Source organism: Lathyrus oleraceus, chromosome 1, assembly GCF_024323335.1.
Source record: "Lathyrus oleraceus cultivar Zhongwan6 chromosome 1, CAAS_Psat_ZW6_1.0, whole genome shotgun sequence".
In the NCBI taxonomy this organism is placed as follows: Eukaryota; Viridiplantae; Streptophyta; class Magnoliopsida; order Fabales; family Fabaceae; genus Lathyrus; species Lathyrus oleraceus.
The window spans coordinates 457,208,414-457,214,859 of record NC_066579.1 but is presented as its reverse complement, the minus strand read 5'-3'; positions in this window follow the sequence as shown (position 1 = coordinate 457,214,859).

Here is a 6,446-nt window from a genome sequence, read left to right as displayed (position 1 = left end):
TTATATACTTTAAATGGTTGGCTTGCAGATCACATCTCATTGCTCATCATCTTCCCGAGCGCGTCATGCGCAAATTCGGGTACACTCAGACCATTCTCAAACACCCTGTTGTCTCTGCTCCTCCTGGCTTGACACTTATACTGATAGATGACATGTTTGATGATTATGAGACTCGTTTGATATTGGAGGAGACACGGACTACCATGGATAAGAGCGATTGGAGCTACGTCAAAGGGTACATCAGATGGTTCTTCAAGGTGTCACATTCGTACATGATGCAGGCTGCTAGATCATGCTAGAGGATGAGCAAGCACGGTTAGATCATGCTAGAGGGGGAGACCCGCCGAGACCAGCTCATTAGGAGATACTATAGGAGGAGCAGGAACAACTAGATCATGTTGAAGATGTCTTGCCTAGGTGTCGTCGCATATTAGAGATTGCGCAAGCAGGCATTGACAAAGGTATCTTCCCTGATGGGTTTGATGTGAGGCAAGTCCTAGATACCATCACGACGGAGGCATAAGGGCATTTATGTACCAGAGATAGCATCGGGGGACGAGTGGGATTGATGTCCGATGAATCAGAGCTGGCAGAGGAGGTATATGAGAGGTTGTCAGACACACACAATAGTTTCTTATCATATAGTAGTAGTAGTATTGTATGTATTTTATTTTGACCATCTTGCTAATTTATTGATCTCGATTGTAGGAATTTTTAACATTTATTGGTATTTTATTTTTGTATGGCTTTTTTGGTCCATATGGAATTATGTACGTCTATTTTTTTTAGTTTTGATTGTACGGTATATTTTAAATCTTCATTAGAATACAGATAAACAACATATAACATGAAATGCCTGTTCTGAGACGTATCATAGATGTATCTCTAGAATATTAATGGAGATGCATCTTCGGTACAATTAAAATGTAAATGGCTTCTGAGTGGGATGTATTGATTATTTTAAATTATTACGGAGATGCATCTTCGGAATATTATAACGTTCATTCAGAATTTGGTGTGTTCGGAGATGCATCTCCGAAAATTATGGGCGTTTAAATAATTTCACGTGGTGGCTAAGAAGTCTTAAGGGTGCATTAAGAAATTCTCACAATTTGTTATGAATCACCCATAAGGCGCATGCGAAGTTTTGGAATCGAAGTAAGGAAGTGCATGCAAGAAACAAATGTTCCTTTATTCTCAATTTTGTCTATGAAGCATCATCAATCGTCCAGATCAATTGGACGACTTACTACAATTTATATTGCATTCTCCGCTTTCAGTTTAAACTGCTTCCACTATGCAAGAGAATAAATGTGTTATTCTCGTGTATTCAAATTTATTCACACTCTCACATCGTTTTTCATTCTCTCACTGACTTGGGCATTAGAGTTATAACCATTCAGATCAGTCCCCTCTCCATCATATCAAAAACTCAAGTCCATCGTAGAGAAACACCCTTCATCATATCACCAAACAACTCTGGTTCCCAAACGGAACAGTGGCATCGTCTATGGGAACTGAAATTTGAGTCTCGCATATTTCCATATTCATATCTCTTCTGATCCGAATCTCATTTTCTAAAAGGTTCAAATCTTCGTTTCTTGATCTTTATCCTTGAAGTTTCTTGATCTTCTTTAACCTCTAACATATCCTTTCTTATATTCATCAACAATGGTGACATCCAATGCCACTTGATTTGTCCTTCAACGCAAGCCACAATAGCATCTACTGGAGTTGTTAAAGATCTGTCTCCTCGTCCTCCTCCTCAAATAAGGGAATATTCAGTTTTAGTAGCATTTCCTTACAATTCTTCACAACAAGATCCTACTCCACTAAGATTCACGCAATAAGCATTCCAAGTTATTATGTTCTTCGAATCTAGACAACAGTTCCACAAAAGTGAAACATCACATCGACCTCCACCACTACTGTTTGTGGTACCTGTACAGAAAATATTCTCTGGCCTTCAACTGTTACATCCCAACCTTTGAATACAGGGAGCTACTGACCTGCTGAATAGTGTTTATGATACGGTACAATGGTAGAATTCACATTTCTTGGCAAATAGGCTTTATAAGATTGAAGAGAGGATGCAGTATGTCACACTAATAAATATTATTATGCGAGAGACGGCCTCCCTTGGAAATAAATTCGTCGTTTATGAATTGGCCTCAGTTGAGTAGCAACATCACCGCGAGGAGAGATCATGAGGTCTCATACTCGCATATGTCACCAAAGAGATAAGACTTATCCCGGTTGATCCTAAAGAGAGGAGTGGTAGCCATATTTCCCCAAAGGTCAGCCATTCTTGAAGGAGTTAGAGGTATGACCAAGACGCTTCATTTCTAGAGCAAAAAAGGAACCCTTTATTTGATCTCATATTTGATAGCGGGATCCTAATGTCTTTAGAAAATCCTTTGAAATTGTAGATCTAAGACGATTCCATAGACCCAAATTAACACGTCGAATATGTAGACAACTAGCTAGACTATCATCACATCTTGGGGTAGAAAAATGTGTGTTCTTTGCACTAACTTTGACCGGATCTGCAATGACATGGTTCAAGACCTTCCTAGATGGGAGCATATATTCTTGCAAAGACCTTTGTGAAGCTTTCACAACCCAATTCACCGCTGGAAAGTGGTAACCCATGACAATGGTCGTACTCAATCGGGTCACTCAACGTAGGAAAGAAATCCTACGCAAATACATTAACTACTTCAACAATGTGGTAGTAGTCGTGGGGGGAACAAATGATAGTTTGAAATAATGGATATTTGAGAATGGATTGAGACTAGAGGCATGTTTCGAAAAAAGCTAGGACTCAAGGGAGCCTGAAGCTTAAGTGATTTGGTGAGTAGGGCACAATCCTACATCAACAATGAAGAAACAATTATGATCGAGGGAGGCGAAAAAGGTCAAAGAGCAGGGAACTCAGACCAAGTTGGGCACAAGAAAGGGACGGTGGCCATCATAGAGAAGAATGAGAATGGGGTCTCAGGTCCAGATTCAATGCTTACACCCCTACTTAACACTTTGAGAGAGAAAATTTGGAAGGCTTATGCAAATACTGAGTTCAAAGAGGTCGAGATTAGGAACCCCTGCTTGGTCAAGGAATCGTCTCGAACAGATAAGTCCAAATATTATCATTTTCATAAGAGTCACAACTATAATACAAATGATTGCATCCAGCTGAAAGATACAATAGATACAAATAATAGATATGTTGAATATTTCCCACACGTGCAACATCAAGACTTAATTTTAGCATAATACAAGCTGATGAACGTAAATTCAACATAATATTAGTTGGCAAAAACGATTTGGAGCCTAGGTGGACTTCTAGCACACAATATGTTAAGATTAACTCATGAAAATAATTGTCTTAATCATGATTCGTCATTGAAGTGACAATTACGGTGACACAAAAGGCCTTTTGATTGATTCATCTTGGGTGGTTAACAACAACAAAAAAACATCTATTTGGTGGAGGGAACTTATGCAATCTATGGGAGTTTTGGGAGAAAAATAAAGTTGGTTCGGAGATAACATTTCTTGTAAATTGGTCAACGGTTTATCCATTGATTTCTGGAGGCACAAATGGTTGGGATCAACACCTTTTATCCTATTATTTCCAAATTTGTTTGAGCCTTTTCAGGATTCAAGACTTATGGTGAAAGATGTGGGGCGTTAGACCAATGGTGTGTGGTCTTGGCACCTTTATTCCTTGTTTGTCCATGCATTAGAAAGTGAAAGAAATTCATACTGGAAAGACTTGGAAAACTTGCTTACTCACACGAGCCCTTTTCCAAAAAATTACAGACTCGATCATGTGGTGGCGTGATAACTTCAATTTTTTGGTAAAATCTGCCTATGCCTTTCTTTTATCTGAATATCTCTTAGGCCCTCCTTGTGATGCAAGTACAACCAAAGCTTTCAAGATTCTTTGGGCTCAAAATGTCCCTACTAACATACAAGTAATCGCTTAGAGATTAATTTGGAACAGGCTTCAAACAAGGGATGAACTAGCGAAGCGTGGAGTGTTATCCGAATCTCACAACTTGGTTTGCTCTCTTTGCTTGGGACCTGAGGAAACTTGTCATCATCTTTTCATTAGTTATAGTGTGGATATAGCAGTGTGGCATCATTTGAAGGACTAATTAGATTTAAGTTATGATCTTCCTGCCAACTCTATAACGAATCATTTTTTGGCAATCAAAGCTTTGTATAGATGGAGGTGTTAATATGCGTAGGTGCATTCTATTCTAGCTAGCTTCTGTCTGGTCCATTTGCTAGGAATGATGTTCTCTTCAACGGAGGACATAAGAGAGCGGTGCAAATCACAATTATGGCTAAGTCTTTTTCTTGGGAGTGGTTCGACACTAGATCCACTACAATTAACTATGTTTTGGTTAGTTTTATTGTTTGGTCCAAATCCCTTATTGTCTGTACTTTGTAATTTGTTGTTTTGAGTGTTTCTGTCTTGTGTTACTTGTAACTTTTCTCTTTTGTATCTAGGTTAAGCACCCTTGTGTTTGCTTTATTGCAATGTTGCTTATAAAAAAACATTATTATTAGAATTTCACTCCATGAATAAGTTAGATGTTAAGTATTTCATTTAGTGCCTTGCAATTCAACATTTTCCTATTATTGAGACAATATTAATGTATTATTGTGGATGTATAGTTGCATTGTTTTGACTAGTAGAACAAAAGACGGGGCATAGATTGGTATTGCGTGTAGAGTAGGGCATGAACATCTTAGCTGGTGTCTTACTTTTCTAAATTTACACCACAGCCACTCACTCATGTATCAATGTGAACGTGATTTGTTTCATGTTGCTTTCCAACTCTATTTCGGCTATGTTACTATTCACTTTTCATATATTCTCTTTATCAAAACCACAAAACTCTAATACTCCTTTTTACACTACCTACATGGACTTTCATTCAAAAGTCTTCTAAGGATACATCTTAAAGAAACTTGATATTCAAAAAAAAAAAAAATTATTCATAAACTAAAGTGCATTGAAAATCTTTAAATTTTAACCATTACATAAATAATTAAATATAATAAAATGATAGGTTATTAAATTGAGAAATTGCCTCCTTTTTAATACTACTTCCTAATTAAATGATATGTTATCTATGTAAATTAATTATATTTTAACAAGGATAAAATAAATAGATATTTTATTTAATCATAATTTAATCTGACAAACTTTTTATAAAACTATTTATTTATAATTTAATTTTGAAAATTTTAAAATTTAGTATTATCCTTCTATAAAGACGATCTTAAATAGAAGGTAGGAATCAATATAACTCGGGTTAAAATATTTTAATTAGAAGATCATATGTACAAATTCTTTGACCTTTTCTCATTAAAAAAAGATTTGAAAATGCATATGATTTGAAAAATAAAAAGGAAACCAATGTGGATATGTATGGAGAGCATGATTAGTATCTTCAATGATGGTAGCCATTGGTTCGGTCCCATTAAAGCGATGTAGATATCACGCCTCATGTTTATCCATCATGTCATGTTGTGGTTCTCATCAAAAGCAAAGCTCATCAATCTTATATTTATAACATAAAAACAAACAAAAGTTTATTAAAATCAATTTATCAAAATTTGAATGATTAAAAAACTAGTATAAAGCTTATTGTAAGAAACTGGCTCAAATATTTGAATAATAGATAACAGAATGAGATTGGGCCGAATCATGCAGTACTATTATTCTCCAAAAGGAAGGTATTCATGGTAATTATTTGCTGGCTGAGTCAACTAAAGTTCAGATTTGGAGTAATTAATGAATCTTTACATTATTGTATTGTCAACCAGCATGTTACACCAATCATCAAAGGAAAAGCATACTACCGCTTTTGTGCTTTATGAATGTTTTCAAATCATATGTCAAACAATAATATAATTTTGAATCTTACTTAATGTCTAATTAATATTAAGCATATGGTTAAAAATATAAATGTCATTAAAGATAAGCTTATTATGTAAATTCATAAATCAATATCTAATTTGATAAGGTAAATTAGAATATTAAAAACTAAGAAATAATTATACGGTTATTTATATGTATTATGATCCCCGTTTGTAGAGTAATCGAAAAACATAATTTATTAGGATTCTTTTTTCATTCTCATCAAAATAGACTCAAAAAAACCTTTAAAAACTCTACAAATTAGAATATCACATATCCGGGAACCTTCAGTGATTCCAATGACTAACTCAGATATGCTTTCGCTTTCATTCTCATATTGTATTCGAGTATGAGTTTATAGGATATGAGTTCATAGAATGTGAACTCATTGGAATTTCTGTTCTTGACTTCAATATGCATTGAGATACATAATATTATGAACAAATCTAACAAGTGGTATCAGAGTCACTCATATTTGATTCAATTTGAATTTGAGATTTTTTTTATA